The 27,694-nt window shown below is 50.9% G+C and overlaps 1 protein-coding gene across 2 annotated transcripts in view; it reads right to left on the bottom strand.

The window, feature by feature from the left end:
* The window catches only part of TDRD1 (tudor domain containing 1), a 1,954,313-nt gene that overhangs the window by 551,553 nt on the left and 1,375,066 nt on the right, over positions 1-27,694 (bottom strand). The window lies entirely within an intron of this gene.

The following is a 27,694-nucleotide window of genomic DNA, read 5'->3' as shown; positions in this document are numbered from 1 at the left end:
GTAGATGAAGCAGATGAGACCCACTGCTATAAGGCAGGAAGGAGAGCAAGAAAGTGCTCTGCAGCCCAAGAAAAAAATGTTATTTACCTATAGCACAAGTTACTACTTGTGTAACGATATATCTGTAAGAGACATTAGTTAGTGATAGATTCCTTGCCTTAGAATATCCCCAGGCGTCAGACTGGATCCGGGAACTTTTGCGTAGCAATACCCCTGCACGTCGGTCCGCGGCTCCGCGTCCGTTGGGGTCGTTAGCGCCGGAATGACCGAGTACTTAGACGCCGGCCTCGCGCGCTGACGTCAGTTCTAATACACAGCTTTTCCGCGCCAGATACGCAGAGCCATGAGAGAACCAACACTGGTGCCATGAAACTAGGGCCCTGAAAGGGGATGACCTTAACCCTAGATATCTGTTCGCAAAACGGGGAGGATGGGTGGGTCGGTAAGGAATCTATCACTAACTAATGTCTCTTACAGATATAAAGTTACACAAGTAGTAACTTGTGCATCTGAAAGAGACACGTTAGTGATAGATTCTTTACCTTAGAATAGATACCCCAGCAATACCAACCCCGGTGGTGGGTCTGCGAACCAATAATCACACCAGAAAGTCCTGGAGGACGGAACGGCCAAAGAAGCCATCCCTCCAGACTTGGCTGTCCAGGCAGTAGTGTCTCGCGAACATGTGCAGCGAGGCCCACGAAGCTGCCTGACAAATGTCCTGCAAGGGGACTCCCCAGCCCAGGGCAGTAGTAGTCGCAGTGGCCTGAGAGGAGTGATTCCTCAGCCCAACAGGAGGTTCCTTCTTAGCCAAGGAGTAATACACTTAAATGCACAACACGATCCACCGAGAGATGGTCCGCATGTGCACTGCCCGTCCTTTCTTAGCGTGCACGTAACCAACAAAGAGTTGGTCATCCACCCGGAACTGGCCTGTGCGATCCAGATAGTAAGAGAGCGCACATTTTGGGTCCAGACGGTGGAGACACTCTCCGTCTTTCGAGGGATGCGGAGGCAGAAAGAAGGTGGGCAAGGTGATGGACTGCCCGATGTGGAAGGCTGTGACTACCTTGGGCAGGAAAGAGGGTTTTGTACGCATCACAACCTTGTCCAGATGGACAGAAAGGAAGGGAGGTTTACAGGAAAGAGCCTGGAGCTCACTCACTCACTCTCCTGGCAGAGGTGATGGCAACCGGGAAAGCAGTCTTAAGTGTAAGAAGACATAAAGGGCAGTTATGAAGCGCCTCAAAGGGAGCGCACATCAAGTAAGTTAGAACCAGGTTCAAGTCCCACTGGGGCATTACGAAAGGAACAGGAGGGAACATATGGGTGATGCCCTTTAAGAATCTGTAGGGGACTAGAACAAAGAAGGCTGATCAGGGCAAGAGAAAGAAGGAAGAGGAGAACCTCAGAAAGAGGGGCATTGAGAGGATCCACAGCCTTTGCTGTGCACCATGCCACAAATCTGTTCCACCTGCAGGCGTATACCGAATTTGTGGAGGGATGCCTGGCTGCCAGAATGACATTACAGACTTCAGGAGGCAAGTCAAAATGCCTCAACTGTCGCCGCTCAATCTCCAAGCATGGAGGTGGAGACTGGACAGGTTCGGGTGGAGGACCGTCCCCTGCTGTTGCGACAGAAGGTCCTCCTGAAGAGGCAGACGAACCGGGGGATCGACTGACATACTGAGTAGATCGGGATACCAGTACCTTCGCGCCCAGTCCGGAGCCACAAGGATGACTTGGGTCCGATCGCGCTTGATTTTCTTCAGCACTCTGGGCAGAAGTTGTATAGGCGGAAAGGCATACAACAGACCGCAACTCCACTCGCGACGAAAAGCGTCCCCGAGCGAGTGCCGCCTTGGAAATTCCAACGCGCAGAACTGATGACATTGCGCGTTCTCTTCGGTGGCGAATAGATCTAACCAAGGAAAGAGGCCTTGCGCCACGTCTGAGTTCAGACGCCATTCGTGATCCATCATGCACCTTCGGCTGAGCTCGTCTGCCCTGGCGTTCAGAGAACCTGCCAGGTGTTGAACCACCAGGGTTACGCCCTGACGTTCCAGCCATTGCCAGAGGTGCAGAGCCTCCTTCCTGGCATAGGGTCCACCACACCACCCCGCCCGGTTTGTTTCAGTACCACATGGCCGTGGTGTTGTCCGTGAACACCTGCACTACACTCCCCCGGCCAGAGGGGAGGAATGCCTTCAGTGCTAGACGAATCGCCCTCAGCTCCAGAAGGTTGATAGGGAGCTGGGACTCCGCCGGAGACCAGAGGCCTCTAAACCCCGCCTCTCCCATGTGGCCTCCCTAGCCCTGGAGGGACGCGTTCGTCACAACTACGTGCTCCGGTTGGGGAAGGGAGAGGGATCTGCCGCTGACCCAATCGCAGCCTGTGAGCCACCACTGCAGCTGTCTGGCAGTGCCCTCCGAGATCATGACATGGTCTGACAGGTTGCCCTGATGCTGGGCCCACTGAAACTTCAGGTCCCACTGCAGAGCCCGCATCCGCCACCTGGCGTGATGCACCAGAAGGATACAGGAGGCCATCAGCCCCAAAAGCTGCAGCGTCAACCTGATCAAGACCTGGGATAAAGGCTGAAAGATTGTAATCCGAGCCTGAATATCCCGGACCCGCTGTTCGGTAGGATAAACCCGAAACTGCGCCAAGTCGAGAACCGCTCCGATGAAAAGGAGCTTCTGAGAGGGGCACAGGTGTGACTTCGGCACATTGATGGAAAACCCCAGCTGGTGCAGGAGGTCTGCCGTTGTCTGGAGGTGGCTGACTACTGTCTTGGGCGAGCCCGCCATCAACAACCAGTCGTCGAGGTAGGGGAAGACTGAAACCCCTAACCTGCGCAGATGAGCTGCGACCACAGCCATCACCTTCGGGAACACCCGTGGGGCGCTGGTAAGGCAGAAAGGGAGCACGGTACACAAAGTGCTTGCGGCCTACCGTGAACCGCAGGTAGCGCCGGTGGGCCTGCAGGACAGAGATGTAGAAATAAGCGTCCTGCTAGTCCAACGCTACCATCCAGTCTCCTGGGTCCAGGGCAGCTAAGACCTGAGCCAGTGTCAGCATTTTGAACTTCTCCTTCCGGAGGAAGCCGTTGACGTTCCGTAGGTCCAAGATAGGGCGTAGGCCCCCTTTGCCCTTCTTGGGTACCAGAAAGTAGTGGGAGTAACAACCACACCCTACTTCTGGCCCAGGAACGCGCTCGATGGCCCCCTTGGCCAAGAGGGCCGTAACTTCCTCTTGCAGAAATTGCAAATGATTCCCCGACACAGGGTGGTATTGCGGTGGCATGGCTGGAGGGGTTGTCTCTAAGGGGAGGGAGTAGCCCCTCTAGACGATTTGCAGCACCCACACGTCCGACGTGACAGTGCGCCAGAGGAAGTGGTGATGGCGAACCCTGCACTTCACTGGTGTCACATGTGTCTGGAAGCGCGGACTAGGAGGGAGACGGATGCTGCAGGAGAAGGTGTGGACTGGCCTCGCCGTCGTCTCCGACCGCCGCCACGGCGGTTTCCACAGCCACCACCGCGCTGTGTATTAGTCTGCGGCGCGTGGCTGGCAGCACGTGTGGGAGCGTCCCTTCCTTGGCCACGAAAAGAGCAAAAGGCACCTGTTTACTGGCGTGGGGCTGAGAGGCTCAAGGAGTTGGCCGTAGCCCTGGAGTCCTTAAAACGCTCAAGCGCATGGTCTGCCTTGTCGCCAAAGAGGCGACGGCCATCAAACTGCATGTCCACAAGGGTGGCCTGGACATCAGCCGAAAAGTTGGCGGTCCTCAACCAGGAGTGGCGTCGAACAGCCACCGTCGTTGCCATCGCTCTTCCCAGTGAGTCCGTGGTATCCAGCCCACACCGGATGGAGTAGCGTGCCGCATCTCGACCCTCCGCAAGGGCTTGGGCGAGTTTAGGCCGGCCCTCCTCCGGACATTGTGGTAGCACGTCCGCGACCGTGTCCCACAGAGTGTGGGTGTAGCGGCCCAAGAAGCATGCGGTATTGACTGACCGCAGTCCCAAACTCAGAGACGAGAACACCTTCTTACCGAACTGTTCATACCTCTTGGATTCCCGATCGGGCGGAGCCGTCGGGAATGCGATCTGGGAAGTGGAGGCCTGGATAACCAGGCTCTCAGGGGTGGGGAGGGTGGACAAGAAGCAAGGGTCACCCGGAGCCGGGCGGTAGCGTCTGGCCACATTCCTATCCACAGGCGGGCCTGGACCAGGTACCCTAAAGAACGTCACGCAAGGCCTCATTAAACAGCAGCAGAGGCTCAGCCGAGTTTGAGTGCGGTTTAAGGACATCAGTGAGGAGATTAGTTCTCACGGCTGCGACGGGGAGCTCCAGATTCAAAGGCCTTGGCCACACGCCTCAACACTACACTGTAGGCTGCCCCCTCCTCCATAGCCACGGTTGGAGGGGAGACAAAACCATTGTATGGCGAAGTGTCCAGTCCACTGGCATCCCCAAGCTCACATGTCCAGTCCTGTTGAGACTGGCACTCCTGTGCCAGAGGGTCCACAGACCCCTCCCAATCTCCCTCGTCACCCATCACCTGAAATTCAGGTTCAAAGGATGGGGCCGGTTAGTGGAAATAAAAATCTCCAAATGATGTCAAGAGCGGCGCCCAGCTGCGCCGGAACCAAATCGAGGGTAGGATTGGGGACGGCGTCGCCAGGGGTGACACCCTAGGGGCCGGCGTCAGTGAGGTCGTGAGGTCAAGCGGCGACGGCCCGGATCCGGCAGTGGACCCAGTGGGGGCCTGCGGCGCCGGGACCGAAGTCGCCGGGCCGAAGCACCCGACCCGCTAGGCCCCCCCAGCCGGGACCGCTGGGCCCGACGGCGCCGCGGAACCCGGCGGAAGGGGGAGTGACCTCATGGCCATGAGGTACCGCTCGACCTACTCAGGCGTTGCATCGTACCCAGGGACCGGAAGGTATGGGGCAGGATGTGGCGCCTGCGACTCCGTCGGAGCCACGTGGGTGGTGTCACCCGAACCCCCGGCCGCGTCACGCGAGCGTCGGGGTGGGTCGGAAGAGCGATGAAGCCTTTCCGACCTCTCATGCCTTTTACCTGAGGATCTTGATCCCGAAGACCGATGCCGACTCTCGGAGCTACGAGGGCTCCGACCCCGCGACTGGTCCCTCGACCTCCTGTGGGACCGGTACTTCGAATTGCGCAGGGCCGACTGCCGAAGCTCAAGCCTAGCCTTGGACGTCAGGGCCCGGCAGTCGGAGCAGGTTTGGTCATCATGGTCGAGGCCTATACATTGAAGACACCGCCGATGGGGGTCGGTAACCGACATCAATCGGCTACACTTGGAGCAGGGTTTGAACCCGAGCATCCCTACCGGCACCGTAGGAGTCGAACGACTCGGGGGAAAAAACAGATCAAAAGATCAAAAAAGTTTAGTCAAAAAGTGACTAAGAGGTAGAGCTTCTCCGGATCTGCGCTAGCTGGCGCGGGAAAAAGAAGAACTGACGTCAGCGCGCGAGGGCGACGTCTAAGTACTCCGGCGACGTCATTCCGGAGCTAACGACACCGGACACGGACGACGCCTACCAACGCGCAGGGGTATTGCTACGGAAAAGTTTCCGGATCCAATCTGACGCCTGGGGATATTTTAATGTAAAGAATCTATCACTAAAGTGTCTCTTTCAGATACTACTGTTCTCCAGTATTGATATCTCTCAGATTCACATGCTTGAATCATCCCAGTCATCGCTGTGGGAGTCCCACAGTATCTTTAAGAAAGCAGTAAATGCTATAACCATAGTCCAGAATGCAACAATAACACAAATGCAATAGCCTCGCCCTTTCGATTTGTAAAAAGGACCAAAATTGAACTATAAATAATCAGGCGACAGCACCCTGAGATTTTCAAGCCAAAGTGTGACAAGAGTAAAAATAAGGGATGCCTCTACAGGGAGGAGGGTGGGTCGCATGCAAATCTATGAAATATACATATACCAATACTGGAGAAACATAGTTACAGGTAACTCATTTCCTTCTCCAGTATTGGATCTTTCTACATTCACTTGCTTGAACCAGAATAGCACACAGTTTTAGCAGGTAAACATTGTGGTAGTCTAAGTACCCTTTGAGGATGGTGGGTAACAAGTTAGACATTTGCACAACAAAGAGAGTAACAAAATATACATTCTCATATATATCTGTACTTATATAATGAAATACACATATATATATATATATATATATATATATATATATATATATATATATATATATATATATATTATATTCAGATCACATACACACACATATATACACACACATACACAGGGAAAATTATACAGGAATATTTTAAGAAATAATACATACCAGGACAAAGAGAACAAGCATTTGCAATGCAACAGGTCTCGCATTCGTTTGAGTTAGAGATTTTGGCATGTTTATATTTTGCTGCATTTGTTTGTGTTTTGTGTACTGAATGTGTTAGCTAACTACAGTTTTGTATGTATCTGTGGAGTAAGTATGTGTATTATACCTTTTGCATTGAATATTTGCTGGTGAAATGTTATATGTAGTATAAGCTAGAGTAGCAATAATGTTTATTTGTATACCATAAAAATAGTACGAAATGTATAAAGTAAAAGCACCACGAACACGGATAAAGGCATATATTAGACACTAAATCGAAAAGTAGGTAAGAAATAATAGGCAGATGCTGCATGTGGCTGTGCCCTGCAAGGCACCAGAAAACGCATAGAAACGTATAACAGAACTTATAAGGTACACATAAGGGCATCTGTTTGTACAATACTTTTTGTAAAACATTATAGAAGGTATCAATAAAAATTGGTACATGTTGTCTCTGTTTGTTGTTATATGTATAGCGTGTTCTGTACTAGGGCAGTGTTCTACCATGAAGTCCATCCCCTGTAGGGAAATGGACCACCTCAATAGCTTTGGGTTCTCATCCCTAATCTGCATCAACCATCTGAGGAGCCTGTGGGCTGTCTGATCCCGGAAATGAGTCCCAAACAAGTATGATCTTAACTTCTTCAGTGCCCAGACCACAGTAAATGCCTCACGCTCAATTGCACTCCACCTCTGTTCCCGTGGAAGTAACCTCCGTCTGATGAAGGCTACAGGTTGGTCTAGGCGCTCCTCATTTATCTGTGAAAGAGCAGCCCCCACAACATGCCCGAAGCGTCTGTTTGGACAATAAACTCTTTTGAAAAGTTGGGTGCCAGGAGCACAGGTGCTGGGCACATGGCAGTCTTCAGGGCATCAAAAGCTTTCCGACAGGTGTCAGCCCAGTTCACTTTTTTGGGCTGCGTCCTGGAAGTCAGCTCTGTCAAGGGTTGAACAATGCTGTCACACCCCTTAACAAACCTCCTGTAGTACCCGGTGAGTCTCAAAAAGGCTTTTACTTCTGTGGGTCTTGGGGGGGTTCCCAAGTCAGGATGGTCTCAATCTTGGGATGTAGGGGCACCACCTGGCTGCTCCCAACCTGGTGTCCCAAGTACACCACAGAACCCTGCCCGATCTGGCACTTACTCGCCTTGATCATGAGGCCTGCTCTTGGCAGCACCATCAACACTTCCCAGAGGTGGCGCAGATGCTCTTCCCAACTGGCACTGAACACTGTAATGTCATCCAGGTAGCCGGCACTGAAATCTTCCAGTCCGGCCAACACCTGGTTGACCAACCTCAGAAAGGTAGCAGGGGCATTCTTCATCCCAAAAGGCATAACCCGGAATTGGTAGTGCCCATCTGCTGTGGAGAAGGCTGACCTCTCTCTTGCTCCATCAGTTAAGGCGATCTGCCAGTACCCAGACGAGGTACCGGGCAGCCCATAACCGATCAATGAGCTTATCAGCTCTGGGGATGAGGTGCACGTCCGTCCTGGTGACTGAATTAAGCCCTCGGTAGTCCACACAGAATCGGAGTTCTGGCGTGGCACCTGGTGCAGCAGCCGTTGGGAACAAGACCAATGGGCTGGCCCAAGGACTGTTGGGGGACTCAATCACCCCTAATACAAGCATCTTATAGACCTCCTCATTGATGCAAGCTCTCGCCCTGTCAGTCACTCTGTAAGTTTCGTGCTTAAGAAGAGGACCGTCCCCAGTGTCTACATCAAGGACACACCAATCAGAGACACTTGGAATCAGGGAGAACATATCAGAAAACCATCCCAGCAATGGCGACAGTCATTCTGCTGCTCAGGAATCAGGGTGGAAGAGAGGTTTACACCATCCACTGACTCATCTTGCTCTGTTGCAGACAGCAGGTCAGGAAGAGGCTCAATCTACTTCTCCATTCCATCATCTGTCGCTAGGAGCATGCCCACTTCGGACCTTTCTAAGTGGGGCTTCAGGCTGTTGACATGCAGAACCCGCAAAGGGTTCCTTGGAGACCCCAAGTCCACCAAGTAGGTGATATCACACTCGCGCTCCACCACCTCAAATGGTTCGGTCCACTTATCCTGGAGCCCACAGGGGCCATGACCCAAACTTTCTGACCAGGCTGAAGCTCAATCAGAGTGGCATTCTGATCGTACCACTGCTTCATCTCTTCCCGGCTGGCTTCCAGATTCGCCTGGGCGAGTTGCCTGAAATGCCGGGTTTGGTGTCTGAAGGCCAGCATGTAACTATATATATCCTAGGGAGGTTTTCTGGGAGCTCTCTCCCTCAGCCTTCTTTTACCAAACTCAGAGGTCCTCTTACAGGGTGACCATAGAGTAGTTCAAAGGGGCTGAGCCCAAAGGACTTCTGTGGCACCTCTCTGTAAGAAAAGAGAAGGCATTGCAAGAGGATGTCCCACTTATGCCTCTTGGGTTCCTCAAGACCCATAATCATGCCTTTGAGGGTCCGGTTGAATGTCTTAACCAGACCATTACATTGGGGGTGGTAAGGAGTGGTGAACTTATAAGTTACTCCACACTCCTGCCACAGGGAGTTCATATTCTTAAAAATGAAGTTTGTACCACGGTCTGACACCACCTCTCTGGGGAACCCCACGTCCCACCACGGGCGCCATTACTGTCCCGAGAGGGATGGCTTCCAGGTACCGGGTGGCATGGTCCACCAAGACCAGGATGAACCGGTTGCCCATGGCTGTCTTGGGATCCAGAGACCCACAATGTCAATGCCCACCCTTTCAAAGTGGGTGCTGACCATAGGGAATGGCTGTAGATGAGCCTTCTGCTTTCTCCCACTCTTTCCACTTGCCTGGCAAGTCTGACAGGTCCTGCAATGAGTATCTGAACTCTTGTGCATTGGGGGCCAATAAAAATGGGGGGCAAGCCTTTCAAAGTGTTTTCTCCTGCCTCAAATGTTCTGCTAAAGGCATATCATGGGCCAGTCCCAGTAGGAAGGCTCTGAAACGCTGGGGTGCAACCAGCACACGGGCTGACCCAGGCTCAGCAACCTTAGGCTCACTATACAGAAGACCATTCTCCCAGTAGATCTAATGTGATCTAGACTGATTACCTGCTGCCTTAACATCGAAAGCTAGGAGGGAGAGGTTCCGCAAGCGGCTCGAGCTCCAGCAGTGGGCCCCGCGCCGTGAGATGTCCCGGTCCGGACGGAGATCGAGGGACCGGTCGCGGGGGCGGAGCAATCATAGGTCCAGGAGTCGACATCACTCCTCAGGTTCGGAGTCGTCAGGTAAGCAGAAGAAGTCGAAGAGACATTATCGCTCTTCCGACCCCATATCCCCGCCCCCCCCCCCCCCCGACGCTTGCGCGATGCGGCCTGGGGTTCGGGTGACACCGCCCACACGGCTCCGTTGGAGTCGCGGGCGTCGCGACCTGCCCCACACCCTCCGGTCCCTGGGCAGCAACGACGCCAGAGGAGATCGAGCGCTTCCTCATGGCCATGAGGTCCCTCACTCCTCCAACGGGTTCCGCGCGCCTTCAGGCCCAGCGGACCCATCTGGGGGCCCTAGCGGGCTGGGTGCTTCGGCCCCGACGCCACCGGCGCCTTCGGGCCCGGCGCCGCAGGGCCCCACTGGATCCGGATCGCCCCCGGTTGACCGGACTGTAGGAAGGTGGATATCTGACTATGGTTACCCCCAACTTTTTTTGCCTGGTGTTTTGTTGGTTTTCGACTTAGTTGACCGGGGACCCTGCTATTCAGGGCCCCAGGCCTACTGCTCTCTCTGTAAAATGGATTCCATGTACCATAGGTACATATCTAATTAGATACTGAGTCACCTTATCAGTCCCTGTACAGTGTACCTTAGGTACCCAGGGCATAGGTGTTCCCTGGGCCTACCAGGGGCTGCAGCATGTATTATGCCACCCCTGGCTGGCCATCCAAATCTGACACAACTGGCTGCACGACAGCTGGGGCAAGGTGGTTTAATCACCCTTTGCTTTAGATATAGTATTCCTATATCTAACCCTAAAATGGACACATGTATTCCTATCAGTCACTCCTATGGCAGGCTTAACAATCCTGAAGGCAGAGTGCTTAGAATCATGTGAGATGGTGCTCTGGCATGAGCTGAGCCCGTTTGCAGCTTGCAGAACCAAGTCTAAATAGCTGTTCCATGAAAACGCGTACCATATACACTTAAGTGCATTATAATCCTCGCGGTTATTTGCCAACTTTGGTATTGCTTTATCAAAACATGTCGAGTAAGGTGTCATACGAATTGGAATACTAACCCCTCGCCAATTCTGGCGACGGGGTTAGCATTCCACCCTTCTAGAGGGACACGACATGTATGTAACTGTGAACCCCGGTTAAAGTTAACTGAAGCCTCAGCTCCACAAAATGGATGCTGCCACCACAGATAGGAGTCTGACCCCCTGTAGCTGGGAGTCCTTCCAGCGAGGGGAGCCTGGACAAAGGGTTTCCTGTCAGGGGCGGTGCTAGCACCGTCCCAGACATGGTTTTGTGTATCTTGGGTAGGCAGGGCTTTTCAGGAAGGTGACTGCTGAGTGGCACCCCGGTGCTCACTACGCATAGGCCGGTCAGAACCAGTTCCAGGGGCACACCAGCCCCTGGCCTGGGGAAAGTCCGGCATGGCAGAGGGGTGTAACCACCCCCCTCCTAGTCCCACCCATAGGCAGGACCTAGTCACCGGGTCAGCCCCCTTTTTTAGTATAAAGATGGGAGCGGGCCCCCTTGTTCAAATTAGATCATCTTTGGAATCAAGACCCGACTTTCTGCGAAAGGCATCAAGATTTCCTTCTTCAAGATTCTCCCTTGTGGCTAAGGAGTAGTCACCCTGCGTCAAGCGGGCACCATCCTAAAGAACACTGCGGTCTGCTGCAAGTCCTTCTTCACAAATCCGACGACCCAGCTCGACGAGACCCGGCTTCCCTGGCACCTCTGACCTCTACTCACCTCTACAGCAAAGCTGAGAACTGTGAGTGCGACGAGACCTCGAGGGACCGACGATCGCCAAGACTGCACGACTTCTTTGCAACAAGCCCACCGTGTGCTCCACTGGTGAGTGCTTTGGGGTCCGAGAAGCCCCAACCCTGAGCAGCTCCAGCACCGAAGATCAGCCCTCCAGCATCTCCACGATCTGCGTGGGGCCCTTCTGCTTTTGTGTGCTCACCGCGCTGTGTGGCTACTAGCCGGCTGGCTTGTGGCCTTCTTCACGACGCCCGACGACATCACTGCTGCTGGTCTGGTTGCTCCAGACTGGCCCTTGCTTCCTTCTTCAAGAGAGGCACCCCGGACCCTCCTGGTCCACTCCAGACGCCATTTTGAGTCCACCGCGTGGGCTTGAATTTGCCAAGGCTTTGTTGCCCAATCCTGGGTCCAGCGACGCCGACAGCTTCCATCTTCGTGGGACAGCTCGCTCCTCCATCCTGGTCGCCGACAACGCCTCCTGGTCCGTGAGATCTGCGAGCACAGCGTCACCCACTCACCTAGTCGAGGTGACTACCATCCGGTGCCCTCCTGGTGCCACCTGACTACTGGCTAGTAGTCACGAACTTGGTCCCCTCTGCTTTCAGGTGTCATCTTCCTTCGATCCAGGCTTGGATCCATCGAACTTTCTTCACTGGTCGCCTGCCAGCAACTTCTTTCTTCCAGGCTCCTGGTCCGTCTACGAGGATTCCCGACGTCTTTTGAGACCTATGCAGCTGCAGCCCCTGGGCTAGGTAACTTCGGCATTTCGGTGCCCCAGCATAGCCTCACTATCCAAGGGTCAGAATCCACTTTTGTTTTCCTCCTACCAGGTCGGGTTCGCCCGAGAACACTAACTTTGTCTTTACTAGCTACCATAGACTTTGTCCCGCATCACGCGTGAGAGTGCACACTCCGCACTCGAGTCCCCTGGGTCTCCTAGAAGTAATCTGAAGATTCTATAGTCAAGATCTAGCGATTCCAAAGCCTATTAGTACTGTACTTACCTGCTAGTAATTTCCCATTCCACTTTCAGAGTATATGGTTTTCCGTGCCCCTCGGGCATTTGTATATACTGTGCTAACTTAAGTATTTTCGTAAGAGTTTTGTCTTGTGCTTAGTACCCTGTCCTCATAAAGAGTACAGGGCTGTTGTGAATCCTAATAAATAACTTGTTTATTTTCATAACACTTGTGTGGTGTCCTTTCACTTGGTGTTCAAGGGGTATATGTGTGGTAAACAGCTGGCTTAACACGCCCTCTCGAGTCTTTAGCCTTAGACTGCTCGTATCCATGCTACTAGGATAGCTGGTCCATAAGGTTGACTTACAACCAATCATCAATAAGGGTTGCTGGACTGATATAGTGTTCACTAGAATAGTGAGCACTGCATATCAGGCCACCTTCTCACACCTCTAACCTGCGCAGGTGAGCTGCGACCACCGCCATCACCTTCGTGAACACCCATGGGGCGCTGGTAAGGCCGAAGGGGAGCACGGTAAACTGAAAGTGCTCGAGGCCTACCGTGAACCGCAGGTAACGCCGGTGGGCCGGCAGGACGGGGATGTGGAAATATGCGTCCTGCAAGTCCAACGGTACCATCCAGTCTCCTGGGTCTAGGGCAGCCAGGACCTGAGCCAGTGTCAGCATTTTGAACTTCTCCTTCCGGAGGAAGCCGTTGACGTTCCTCAGATCCAAGATAGGGCGTAGGCCCCCTTTGCCCTTCTTGGGTACCAGGAAGTAGTGGGAGTAGCAACCACGTCTTACTTCTGGCCCAGGAACGCGTTCAATGGCCCCCTTGGCCAAGAGGACCGAAACTTCCTCCTGCAGGAGCCGCAAGTGATCCCCCGATACGCGGTGGTGTAGCGGTGGCATGGCTTGAGGGGTCGTCTCGAAGGGGAGGGAGTAGCCCCTTCGGACGATCTGCAGCACCCACCTGTCCGAAGTGACTGTGCGCCAGTGAGAGTGGTGATGGCGAACCCTGCCTCCCACTGGCGACACATGGGCCGAAAAGCACGGACTAGGAGGGTTTAGAGGCGGATGCTGCAGGGGCAGGTGTGGACTGGCTCTGCTTGTTTCCCCGACCGCCTCAACGGCGGTTTCCATGGCCGCCGCCGCGCTGGACGACAGTTTGCGGCGAGTGGCTGGCGGCACATGTGGGGGCGCCCCTTCCTTGGCCACGAAAGGAGCGAAAGGCACCCATTTGCTGGCGCGGGGCCGAGAGGCCCAAGGACTTGGCCGTAGCCCTGGAGTCCTTAAAGCGCTCAAGCGCGTGGTCTGCCTTGTCGCCAAAGAGGCGACGGCCATCGAACGGCATGTCCATGAGTGTATTTTGGACGTCTGCCGAGTAGTTGGCGGATCTCAGCCAGGCGTGGCGTCGTATCACCACCGTCGTAGCCATCGCTCTGCCCAGAGAGTCAGTAGTATCCAGTCCGCACCTGATTGAATACTTTGCTGCGTCCCGGCCCTCCACTAGGGCTTGGCAGAGTTTGGCCCGTACCTCCAACGGACACTTTGGCAGCACTTCTGCCACCGTTTCCCAAAGAGAGTGGGTGTAACGGCCCAAGAGGCATGCCGTGTTGGAAGACCGCAGTCCCAAGCTAAGGGACGAGAATACCTCTTGCCATAGGCCTCGTACCTCTTGGACTCCCTGTCCGGCAGAGCCGTCGGGAAGGCGGTCTGGGAGTTAGAGGCCTGGATAACCAGACTCTCAGGGGTGGGGTGGGTGGACAGGAAACATGGGTCGCCCGGGGACGGGCGGTGGCGTCTGGCCACGTTCCTATCTACAGGCGAACCTGTAGCGGGCCTGGACCAAGTGCCCAAAAGAACGTCCGTCAAGGCCTCATTAAACAGCAGCAGAGGCTCTATGGAGCATGACTGCGGCTTAAGGACCTCAGTGAGGAGGTTAGTCCTCACGGCCGCGACGGGGAGCTCAAGGTCCAAGGCCTTGGCAGCCCTCATCAACACCACACCATAGGTAGCTCCCTCCGCCAAAGCCACGGTAGGAGGAGAGACGAATCCAGTGTCTGGAGAGGTGTCCAGGCCACTGGCCTCCCCAAGGAGTGGTAAATAAAATTACCTATACATTTTTCTATACCATAAATATCAAAAGAATAGCTCATAAAATGAGAGGCAGAGTCCGTGGTATCTGAGTCATACGGGCTTTATTCCAGTGGCTCGAGCCAGGGGAGAATCGGGTTCCATCACCACTAAGGTTCAGGAAGGGAATGTCACATTTTATTAACATCATACAATATATATAGTAAAATCACATAATAGCAATGGATACAGTAGGCGTAACACTCCAGGCGGAGCAAGTGAAAAGAGAAAGATAAGAACATATGGGCGTAAAAAGAGGCGTGTACTCGGCATGTCATAGGAGTGTCACAAGTGGGTGGATGTATAAAGGAAAATCTGCAGGGTCAGCAGAAACCTTTGCTCGACATGCGCGCGCAACTTAGTCATGATGCGCAATTGACGTGTAGCTGGGGGTTGCCTTTAGCACTAGTAGAGGAGTCTGGTGTCTGGGATGTCAGAACGACCTGCACCTATAACATATCTGATATCTTGTGTTTGGAGGATGTATCGTCTGAAGTAAAAGGTCTCTCGGGCAGAGGCCGTTCATTACTGAATGCTAGTGCGTGCCTATATTTCTCTGTGCATTACATGGGGGCATGGACCTACTATGGCAACGGGAGCAGTAAATTATTTGCAAGGAGACAGGAAGGCCGGGCCCTTTGCTCTGCAGGCGGGAATATGCTTACCTATTTCACTAGACTGGAATGTGTTTTCACGGAGGCTTGAACAGATAACTGTAGGCAAAATACTTTCTTGGCAGGCAGGCCAGGCCGAGCCGGGCACCGCTCGCCTGAGCAGGAAGTAAGGTAGAGGTCAGGGATGCATACCTAAACTGCAGCTTTCTGAGACAGAAGAGGCTCGAAGCCTCAATTCAGGGTCTGGCTCGACTGAACCACAAAAACGTGTGCTTCACGTTATTTAAACGTGTATCATGGAAATGCATTGGAAAAGCAGGCCTTGGTGCAGATTTAACGTTACATTCAGGGAAGGCCTAATAACTGACATGTCAATGTTAGACGGAAATGCAGGGGCATTTTCATGGCAGGTACAGGAAGGGTATTACATGACATACATGGGGCACAGGTGCATGGATAGGGTGCGAGTGGGGGACACATTTGACCATACAAAATTTCTATTTCCTCATTCCCTCCGTGGCCCCTACTTCACCCTTTAGGATATGTCTATTTTCATGAGACCATCTATCTGTTCATATAACATCATTTGCTCGTCTTTTCTCATTCGAGCACGGGAACGCGAACGTGGACGAGGAACACAAGCAGTGGCGCACAAGCCGCAAATCGCTGGCCCACATTGCAGACAGAGACAGCAACTGAATACTATGAGCAATACTATCCCTAGGAATGATAACACTTTCCATCCCCAGGCAGATATCACACTCCAGAGCCAACCGGACCACGTCCAGGTGCCTGGATTCTGGTGTATCTGGTGAGCAATCTTATGGAGTCTTGTTATCGCTGCATACACTGACGGTGCGTTATTAGGAATAAACACACAACAACTGGAGCCGATCACTCTACAAGCTCCACCCCTATCGGCCAAGATGACGTCAAGGACAAGACGGTTTTGAAGAACAACAAGCCTCATAGCAGACGGGGCCTACGAAGAAAAAGAATCCTTTATTGAAATCGGTATATTGCTCCCACGTAGTCTCAGTCTGATCAACAATCGGGGACTCGATCTCCCTCTTATGCCTTATATGTACAAGTTGGGAATTCCGATGATAACCGGATGGGGCTAGGAAAACAGGTGGTAGTAGGAACGCGATATAACACGTTCCATCCCAATCCAAGGGCAGACGTACATATGCTGTCTGATCACAAATAAAATAAGAATGGCGAGAGGTTTTGAAAGTAGACTTTCCTTTATCACTGAATTCGACCACAGTATTACAATCACTTTGTCCTAGATGTACTGAACCATTCTTTCTGACGCATAATTCGCCTTTTACTGGTAAAACTGTTATATACGGTAAGTCCAAATTAGTCTCGGACGGGACGTTCAGAATCATGAGGTTGAGGGAAAAATTTCCTAATGCATATACTTCATTTTCTAGATCGGTCCCTGTCCTTTGGGGAAGACCGTCTGCGTCTGGAAAACATGCTTTATTCATGACTGTATTCAGGTTCCCCCATATCCAATCACCCTGGGAAACTGTGGACTTACTATCTAGGGATGACATTAAAGCAAACCATGCCCCGAACGAACCATTATGTGTAAACGGATAGGGGAAGAGGGGCAGAGCTCCCTTGTATTTCTGATAAGGGGGGAGTCGGCCGCATACCCAGCAATTTGTAGCGTTGCTGGTCTGGTGAGAATGGTGTAACATACGAATGAAAGTGTTGTTGCGCATTGCTAGTCGATAGGATAGTTCGTGAGGTGGCAGGTCACTGAATGTGTGCTCTACAGTGTCATTGGAAAAAGAATGTACATGTGAACCAAGAGGAGGAAAGAAAACATGTAGTGTCAAGCTTATACATATGATCATTATACTCAGAAAAAACATAATAATTAGGGAAACAATGCATCTGCTATGCAAATTCTTGCAGCATTTGTTTTTCTTAATTTTCTGTCTATCTCTCTCACTATTTGGGTCTATCTCATACATGTCAGAAACCTGTCTAACCGCTTCACCCGAGGGGGGCTTAAACAATTAAACGCTGTCTGACTTACTAGACCGTAACTTGCTTCTATACTCCTGCTGCAGAGTTTTTTCTATTAAGGGAAGTTTAGTGTCAGTATCGGAATCAGGGCAGTCCTTGGAAAATGTCTCTGGATACAGTCCATGGAATTTTTTGATGTGGCTGGAATGGATCCAGCCTTTCCTTCCCTCGACTTTTACTGCGGTCCTCGTGGTCATCAACACCAGCTTCGGCTCCCTCCACCTGGGCTCCAGAGGGCTTGAGCGGTCGAAATTTCGTATATGAACAAAATCTCCAGGAACGATTTCATGCGGTTTCACTTGGGTGTTGTCCGGGAAGGCAGCCGCGACCTGTGAACGACAAGAGAGTAGTGCAGACATCAAGGAGGCCAGGTAATCTGTCAGCATATTACTGTCAACATCCGTTATTTTACGCGGTATAGGCGTACCCCACATATTCGGTGGTCTGCCAAAGACCACTTCGTACGGGGATAGCCCTGTTCTGGAATGAGCTACCATACGCATGTAAAAGAGGGCAACCGGCAAGGCTACCATCCAATCTACACCTTTTTCTGCACAGACTTTCGCTAACCGTGTTTTCAGGGTCTGATTATGTCTCTCAACGAGACCAGCTGCTTCGGGGTGTCGTACGCAATGGAATTTCCACTGGTACCCTAACAGAAGTGATACCGGTTTCATCAGTTCGGACGAGAATGGTTGTCCATTATCTGAGTACACGACACGGGGCAAGCCGTATCGTGGGAAGAATTCACAAACCAACTGCTTGGCAGTGGTCACAGCAGTGTAATCTGGGACTGGGTACGCTTCTGTCCATCTGGAAAGGACACATACTACTACGAGGACATACTTGAATCCTCGACATCTATCCATCTGAATATAATCCATCTGGAGGACTTCGAATGGGTGGTCAGGAGGATGAAATCCACCTTGTTCCACGGGAATGCCTTTGCCTGGATTGAACTGACAACAGATCATGCAAGTACGCACTTTCTGTTTTGCTGCTGCACGTAAATGCTTGTTGAACCAAATATTCTGTATACTGTCTAACATAGCTTTTTCTCCTAAATGTGCTGGACTATGTGTGGTATTTATGATAACTTGAACCATAGAGTCAGGCAGGAACCATGTAGCTTTTCCCTTTGTCATCCACCCCTGGTCTGTTTGGACCCCTCCTAGTTCAGTCCATTTCTTAATTTCGTCTGGAGTGGCATGTGTCTGTATGTCGAGTACATCTTGTATGGGGTCCTTAACTGTCATGCAATGTGTCTGTAATGGTACTTCAGTCATAGTTGTGTTAGTCGGTATGTCTGTTTGAGTCTGAGCTGTGAGCTTAGCTGTTCGATCTGCCAGGTCGTTACCCTGGGAAATAGTGTCAGTGACTTTAGTATGTGCTTTGCACTTCATGATGGCTATGGCTGTAGGCAAGTGTATGGCTTCTAACAGAGCTTGAATGAGGGGAACATGCTGGATCTTGGCTCCGTGGGAGGTCAGAAAACCTCTCTCTTGCCAGAGAACACTAAAGTCGTGAACGACTCCGAAAGCGTACTGTGAATCTGTATATATGTTTACTTTCAGGTTCTTGGCTCGTATACAGGCTTGGGTCAGAGCAATGAGCTCTGCTGCTTGGGCTGACAAGGTGTCACTGCAATGTGTTTCTATGACTTCAGTATCAGTGGTCACTGCATATGCGGCCACTAACTCTCCTGTACTTGTTCTCATGCATGAACCATCCACATAAAGTGTCAGGTCTGGGTCGGGTAATGCTATGTCTGTCAGGTCTTGTCTTGGTTTTGTTACAGTGTTAATTATTTCCACGCAGTCATGTGGCGCAGGGTCTGTTGTGCTCAACGGTAAAAGTGTAGCAGGGTTTAATGTGTTACAACGCCTGATCTCAATGTGTGGCTGAAACAGTGTCAATTCATATCCTGTCAATCTTGCTATGGTCAAGTGCTGTGTCTGGGTTCGGTTCAGGAGAACTTCCACTGAATGGGGAACTTGTACTGTCAGGGGATGTCCTAATACTATGGAATCACTTTGTCTGATTGCTAGAGCTGTTGCTGCAACTGATTTTAGGCACGCAGGCAGAGCCTGGGCCACTGGATCCAATGTACTGGAAAAATAAGCACAAGGCTTGTGTTTGTCTGCCTGATCTTGAGTGAGTACGGATAATGCTGTGCCATCGCGTTCAGTGACAAAAAGTGTAAAAGGTTTGCTGTAACATGGTGTCGCTAAAACTGGTGCTTGACATAAAGCTTTCTTCAATTCATCAAAAGCTTGTGTATGTTCCTGAGTCCAAGGGAGGACAGTCGAGGTCGCTGCCTCCTGTGTTGTCAACTGTATGAGTGGCTTTGCTAGATATGCATACTGGGGAATCCATTGTCTGCAGTAAGAAGTAAGGCCAATGAAGGCCCGTACTTCCTTTTGTGTCTTGGGCTGTGGAAGATGTGCAATTAACTGGATACGGTCAGGTGTCAACTGTCTACCCCTCTTGGACAGCAAGTGTCCAAGGTATACCACTTGCTGGGCACAGAATTGTAACTTTGAAGGGGATACCTTGTGCCCCTTTTCCGCCAGAAAATATAAGACTGTCAGTGATGCACGTTCACAATCTCGTTCTGTTCGTGCTGTGATCAACAGATCATCAACATACTGGAGCAGGGCAGTGTCAGTAGGCATGTGAATACTGTCTAGTTGTCGTTTCAAAGCTTGGCTGTAGATACTAGGGCTTTCTGTGAATCCTTGAGGAGCACGTGCAAATTTGAAGCTTCGGCCATTTAAACAGAATCCGAAAAGATTTTGGCTTTCCGGGTGGATGGGGACACTAAAGAAGGCGTTCTTGAGATCGATTACAGTAAAGAACACAGCTTCTGAGTCAATAGCAGTCAATAGTGACGAAATGTCTGGGACCACAGGGTACTGCGGTTTTATGCATTTGTTTATTTCTCGGAGATCAATCACCAGTCTGTAGACAGGTGGTGCATTCGGGTCAGTTCGTTTAAGAATCGGAATGATAGGGGAATTACATACATTGGAGTCAGTTTCTACAACCACTCCTTGTGCAATGAGCTCGTCAACAATTTTCAGTAAGGCCTCTACAGCATCAGGTGGTAATTTGCATTGTCGGATTCGGGGCAGTACAACTCCTTGTTTGAGAGTGACACGGTATGGTGTAATGTGCATACAACCTACATCAGTCGGACCTTGTGCCCATAAATGCTGTGGAACATTCTGAAGTCTGGGATCAAAATCTCTCAAAACTTAATGACCTTTAAAATCACGTAAAAACAATCTCACTCCTTCCGGAGAACAACAAATCACTGCTCCTAGTGCTTTCAACGTTTTAATACCAAGCAAGTTTTCAGGGCATGATTTCGTAAGCAGCCAAGTCTGTAGTTCGAGATAATTGACCAACTTCTAGGGGAACCGGTTTTGATACTTCATTAACAATAGGCTTTCCTGAAAATCCCAGGGAAACATTCTGTGAGCCTGAGAGGGGTGCCCCTGGAACCTCGTCATGACTGATGGTAGTTCTGCTCGCTCCTGTGTCAATCAAAAATTTTCTGTCTTTCCCTAATACCTGACTATGTACATAGGGACCCTCTTGATCTACAGGAACTTCAATAAGGGGCAAGCCAACCTCCCTCTCTAGGCTGTTTCATGAGTACTGCTGATAATCTGGGTAGTCTGACTGTGCATACTGGTACATTTGTTGCGTGACATGTTGTGTGGCAGCAATGGGTTGGGGCTGGGGTACTGCTACTGTCTGTTGGGTATTCTGTGGAGGTTGCGTGTTCTGCGGGATATTTTGTGGAACATGTTCTTGTCTAGGAGGACGCGGTCTTTCTTTCGTCTTGCCTGTAGCGATATTGTGTCTCAGAACGGCACATTCGTTTATATAGTGACCTGGCTGTTTACAATAATTGCAGTTCCCTTTAACAGGAGCTGCAGAATGACCGGGCGGCGCCGTACCCCCTTTCTGACCATCAGCTGGGACGGACTGGGCAACTAGTACTTTCATTTTCGTGTCTTTGATACGTCTTTGTTCATGTTCGTGTTCTTCTCTAATTCGGTTCTGATGGTACTGTAACATTTGTAACATTTGGGAAGGGCTATTTGCTTGCCATGTGCTCTCAACCTTCAGTACTCTGTTTTTAACTTGTGGTAAGGAATTCTCTACTAATTTGGTCACAAAAAGATGTGGGTATGATTCACTACTTGTTTTTAGGCCGCTATTAATAAGGAAACATTTCTCGAATCTGGAATAAAAATCACTAGTGTCTTCATCTTGTTTCTGTTTGCAGGCTGAAATAGCATCCCAGTCTTCCTTTTTAGTAGCTAGTAATCTTGGCAAAACTTGTATCAACAACTCGGGCAATGCCTTGGCTTTTCCCCCCGAGACCAGTACCAGGGATTCGTGTCCTATCCTCGTCTTCTAATTCGGCCCAGACAATCTTTTTCTCTCCCACCTCCCACTCTTTTTCTTTAAGTTTTTCATATACGCCTGCTGGCAACAGTACTTTTAACATTTTAATAATATCAGGATACGTATACTCCCCCATGCGGAGCATATCTTTTAATTCGCGGTGAAACCCTACTGGGTCTTTATCGTGACAGGGCACTAATTTTTTCATTTCCAGTAATTCCATTTTCGTTAAGGGGGTGTAAACAAATACTCGTTCAAGCTCACCACCTGTTGTCCGAACGGGATGAACCTCTCGTAAGGGATTCAATTTGTCTATGTAAAAGGGTTTCCTTTCTGGGTGTGGGACAGGAACGAAATGTGGAGTTAGGAAAGTCCTGTATTTGTGTCGCTGTTCTAGAATGACATTAATTAAATCGGTACCTAGGCCTCTCCATATACCTAGGAGTAACTCTTCCAATATATTATATAGGGGACCTGGATCAGAATGCTGACTTTCGTACAATGTAATGAGATGTTGGATCATGTACATACCAGCTATTCGCTGTTCTTCCGGAGGAAGACTCAAAAATGTTTGCGCTACTATGTCATCTTTATATACGCTAGTATTGCCAGCCCATTGTACTGCTGACCGGGCTAGTTCCTGTTCGTGCATGGTACTAAGTTCACTATAACCTATTCGTTGTTTCAGTACTTTGTCAGTGGCTTGGAATAGGTGCTCGAGGGAACATTGTTCTGGTATGGGGGAAAGAAAACGTTTCTTACATTCTGGGCGTATAGGTCTATCAAAGGGTCTTGCCCTACCTACGTACTGTATTTTATCTGGGTTCTCAATCGCTATATCATCGTCTTCTGAAACTTCATCATCCTCTTTATCTGCTTCTCTCTCTACCCTTTCCCTCTCGTGTATCTCTAGAATTACCTTACGAATCTTTCTGTACATAGCTTCTATACAAGCCTGTTTACTATGTTTGCCATCGGCTATGTTGTCACTCCATTTTGTCAGGACTTTCATCCCTTCTTTATCATAACCAGGCTGGTCTTGTTCCCTTATCAAACAATTTATCAAAAACTGTAAGATCATAAGTTGGATCTCCGCTTTCCTATGTGCCATGGCCTCTTGAATGCTTTCTGGTCTCTCCCCCGTTCTAATAAAGTGATATATGTTGTCTAAATGTGCCTTCATGTCTGGTAAAACAGTCAAATAATTTGTAACACGTCGTACACGCAATGAATATACAAGCATTTGATCTTCACCTGGTACCATGTCATATATGCAATCAGTAAGATACTGTCTAAGGGATGCGTATGTAGCCGCCTTTGGCGTGCGCTGTAATGCTAGTTCTCTTAATGATGTTCGTTTTACTTGAGGCGGGGTGAGGGGGCCTCCTCCCGCTGCTCCTTAACTGTGATCGCCTAGACCTGCATCGACTATTACTGGCTGTGCTGTCGCTGGTAGTGTAGCGACTGGTAACGTTGTCACTGGAATGGCAGGTTGGACCTGAACTACAGGTGCGGGGAGAGAAGGATTGGGAGGGGGGTTGGTGACAGGAGGAACAGTAACAGTGGGGGAAGACGTAGAGGGTGCATGGTGCTGAGGAGGATTATTAACAGGTGGTACATTTACATTACATTTACATACTCCGGAACAGTGTCATCTAAATAGGAAGAAATGAAAATGTCCGCGGCGGTCTGTTTATGACGGAGTTTAGTTGAGACTAATGGTGGCGGCAAGTTACTGGGTACTTCCGGGGTCACTTTAGGTAGGCCCTCGGCGAGAAGGGGGTACATGCCTTTCATACGGGCATTTCTTTGTCGGTCTAATTGTTCTGCTCTAACTCGTTCATCTTCTAGTAATTCTTTTTCTTGGGCTTTTTCTGAATCCTCTCTATTTTTCTCTGCTTTTCTAAGTTCTTTTTCTGTTCTTCTATGCGCTTCTTTACGACATAGCTCAATGGCATCTTTCTGGGATTGTCTAGCTTTCTTTTTCCAAAGTGCTTCTTCTACTCTCATGATGCAATCAGCATCCCATGTCCCTGAGACAGGCCATCTATACAGCATGTAGAAGGAAAAATGGTTTTTAGATGTCAGAGAAAGGGCGCACTGCCAGTATGGAAGCACTATAGGATGGAGTAGAATGTGGTGCAACTGGGTGAGTGGACAACCATGTAACCACCCAAAGGAGAAGTCAGCAAGCTGTGCTAATCCAACGTTACAGAAGAAATCTATACAGTATGGCCATCTATACTGTACAGTATGGCATCTAAGCCGTGTTTATGGTACATAAAATGTCCGGGAGTGTCCCTAGGCGGGACGGGAACTGCCTCTTCGAGTATCCCTTTCCTGGTTCCTATCTGACGTAATTTCGAAAACAGCGGCATATTTGAACTGACTTGAACAATAACACATTAAACACGAAAACAATTGCAAACAGTCATTCATACCACGACACCAAAATATTGCGAACAATTATTACCTGATACATAGAATAACACAAATCCATAGACTAGAATACTGGATGCACTGCTAGAACAGTACAGTCATACCGGTCCCATAAAGAGACACGTCATACCGTATCCACCTAAGTGGACACGTCTGGACCGGGTCTGTGTACCCAGACCCGTCTTGACCGGGCACAATTTAATGAACCCGTCTATATGCGTTCCCAACAACGGTACTCACCGGGAAGCAAAACTGAAGGCCTCGGAAACTTGATACTGGACTGGACAGCTACGGCTTCTTGCTGCGCATGCGCCTCGGAGCAGGTGGGCCTCGGGATACCTCGGACCGTGCTCTCTCGTCTTGAGCTCTGGTCGGGACTCTCCGCATTCCTCACCGCCTCGTCTGGATGCCTCGCAGTCTCCGTCTCCTCCGTGGGCCTGAGGGAGTAAGCAGGAAAACCCGCGGATGTGCACAGATAGGAGTCCGTCACGGCTGTAGAAGGGGTCAGGGGCCTGCGTTACATCGCCGGCGCGTGGGGAAGGGGAGGGGTCCCTGTTCGGGCGCCAGATTATGTGGTAAATAAAATTACCTATACATTTTTCTATACCATAAATATCAAAAGAATAGCTCATAAAATGAGAGGCAGAGTCCGTGGTATCTGAGTCATAAGGGCTTTATTCCAGTGGCTCGAGCCAGGGGAGAATCGGGTTCCATCACCACTAAGGTTCAGGAAGGGAATGTCACATTTTATTAACATCATACAATATATATATTAAAATCACATAATAGCAATGGATACAGTAGGCGTAACACTCCAGGCGGAGCAAGTGAAAAGAGAAAGATAAGAACATATGGGCGTAAAAAAAAGGCGTGTACTCGGCATGTCATAGGAGTGTCACAAGTGGGTGGATGTATGGAGGAAAATCTGCAGGGTCAGCAGAAACCTTTGCTCGACATGCGCGCGCAACTTAGTCATGACGCGCAATTGACGTGTAACTGGGGAGAGCTGGGGGTTGCCTTTAGCACTAGTAGAGGAGTCTGGTGTCTGGGATGTCAGAACGACCTGCACCTATAACATATCTGATATCTTGTGTTTGGAGGATGTATCGTCTGAAGTAAAAGGTCTCTCGGGCAGAGGCCGTTCATTACTGAATGCTAGTGCGTGCCTATATTTCTCTGTGCATTACATGGGGGCATGGACCTACTATGGCAACGGGAGCAGTAAATTATTTGCAAGGAGACAGGAAGGCCGGGCCCTTTGCTCTGCAGGCGGGAATATGTTTACCTATTTCACTAGATTGGAATATGTTTTCACGGAGGCTTGAACAGATAACTGTAGGCAAAATACTTTCTTGGCAGGCAGGCCAGGCCGAGCCGGGCACCGCTCGCCTGAGCAGGAAGTAAGGTAGAGGTCAGGGATGCATACCTAAACTGCAGCTTTCTGAGACAGAAGAGGCTCGAAGCCTCAATTCAGGGTCTGGCTCGACAACCACAAAAACGTGTGCTTCGCGTTATTTAAACGTGTATCATGGAAATGCATTGGTAAAGCAGGCCTTGGTGCAGATTTAACGTTACATTCAGGGAAGGCCTAATAACTGACATGTCAATGTTAGACGGAAATGCAGGGGCATTATCATGGCAGGTACGGGAAGGGTATTACATGACATACATGGGGCACGGGTGCATGGATAGGGTGCGAGTGGGGGACACATTTGACCATACAAAATTTCTATTTCCTCAAAGGTCTCCTGTCCAGTCCATGTTAGACTGACACTCCCTTGTCAGAGGGTCCTCAGACCCCTCCCAATTCTCCTCTTCCCCCATCTCCTGAGATTCAGGGTCATAAGTGAATGAGGACGGTTCATAGAAATGAAAATCTCCGAACGACGTCGAGAGCGGCGCCGATAGGCGAAGTCCCGACGTCGGAACCGATTGATAGGAGGCATCGGGGACGACGCTGGAGGGGACACCACATGGACAGACGCCGGGGGGTCGTAAGGTCCACCGGTGACGATCCATTGCCCGAGGAGGGTCCAGCGGCGCCGGGCCCGAAGGCGCCGACGACGCCGGGGCCGCTGTACCCTGCAGCGCCGGGCCCGAGTGCACAGGCGGTGTCGGGATCGTGGGGCCCTGCGGCGCCGGGCCCGAAGGCGCCGGCGGCGTAGAGGCCGAAGCACCCAACGGCGTCGGGGTCGTAGCCCCCGACCCACTAGGGCCCCCAGACGGGTTCACTAGGCCCGAAGGCGCCGCGGAACCCGTCGGAGGAGAAAGGGACCTCATGGCCATGAGGAAACGCTCGATCTCCTCCGGCGTCGCATTAGGCCCAGGGACCAGGGGGTATGGGGCCGAACGCGGCGCCCGCGACTCCCGAGGAGCCGCGTGGGCGTAGTCACCCGAACGCCCGGCCGCATGGCGCGAGTGTCGGGGGGAGCCAGAAGAGCGATGATGTCTCTTGGACTTCTTATGCTTCTTACCTGACGACTTGGACCCGGAGGAGTGGCGCCGACTCCCGAAGCTGTGACGGCTCCGTCCCCGCGACCTGTCCCTCGACCTCCCGTGGGACCGGGACCTCACACGGCGCGGGGCCGACTGGCGGATTTCGAGTCGCCTGCGGCACCGCTCCCGCCTGGCCTTCCTCAAAAGGGCCCGACAGTCGGAGCAGGCCTCGTCGTCATGGTCGACGCCCAAACACATCAGGTACAGGCGGTGGGGATCCGTGACCGACATGGTACGGTCGCACTCGTCGCAATGCTTGAATCCGGGCATCCCTAACGGCACCGTCGGAGTCGTAAAGACTTCGAATGGATCAAAAGATCACAAAAGTTTAGTCAAAAAGTGACTAGGGAACTGATCTTTCCAGATCTGCGCTGGCTGGCGCGGAAAAAAGAACCGACATCAGCACGCGGAGGCGGCGTCTGTGAGAAGTTGGCCTGATATATAATGTTCACTATTCTAGTGAGCACTTTGTATCAGTCCAAACAACCCTTATGGATGATTGGTTGTAAGTCAACCTTATAGACCAGCTATCCTAGTAGCATGGATACGAGCAGTCTAAGGCTAAAGACTCGAGAGGGCGTGTTAAGCCAGCTGTTATACCACACATATACCCCTTGAACACCAAGTGAAAGGACACCACACAAGTGTTATGAAAATAAACAGTGTATTTATTAAAATCACAACAGCCCTGTACTCTTTATGAGGACAGGGTACTAAGCACAAAACAACACTCTTACGAAAATACTTAAGTTAGCACAGTATATACAAATGCCCGAGGGGCACGGAAAACCATATACTCTGAAAGTGGAATGCGAAATTACTAGCAGGTAAGTACAGTACTAATAGGCTTTGGAATCGCTAGGACTTGACTATAGAATCGTTAGATTACTTCTAGGAGACCCAGGGGACTCGGGTGCAGAGTGTGCACTCTCACGCGTGATGCGGGACAAAGTCTATGGTAGCTAGTAAATGCAAAGTTAGTGTTCTCGGGCGAACCCGACCTGGTAGGAGGAAAACGAAAGTGGATTCTGACCCTTGGATAGTGCGGCTATGCTGGGGCACCGAAATGCCGAAGTTACCTAGCCCTGGGGCGGCAGCTGCATATGTCTCAAAAGACGTCGGGAATCCTCGTAGACGGACCAGGAGCCTGGAAGAAAGATGCTGGCAGGCGACCAGTGAAGAGAGTTCGAAGTGATCCAAGCCTGGATCTTGAAGATGGATGACACCTGAAAGCAG

The sequence above is a fragment of the Lissotriton vulgaris genome, chromosome 5 (assembly GCF_964263255.1).
Source record: "Lissotriton vulgaris chromosome 5, aLisVul1.2, whole genome shotgun sequence".
NCBI classification, from domain to species: Eukaryota; Metazoa; Chordata; class Amphibia; order Caudata; family Salamandridae; genus Lissotriton; species Lissotriton vulgaris.
The sequence above is the reverse complement of the archived record's forward strand: the minus strand, read 5'-3'. Positions and strand labels throughout refer to the sequence as shown.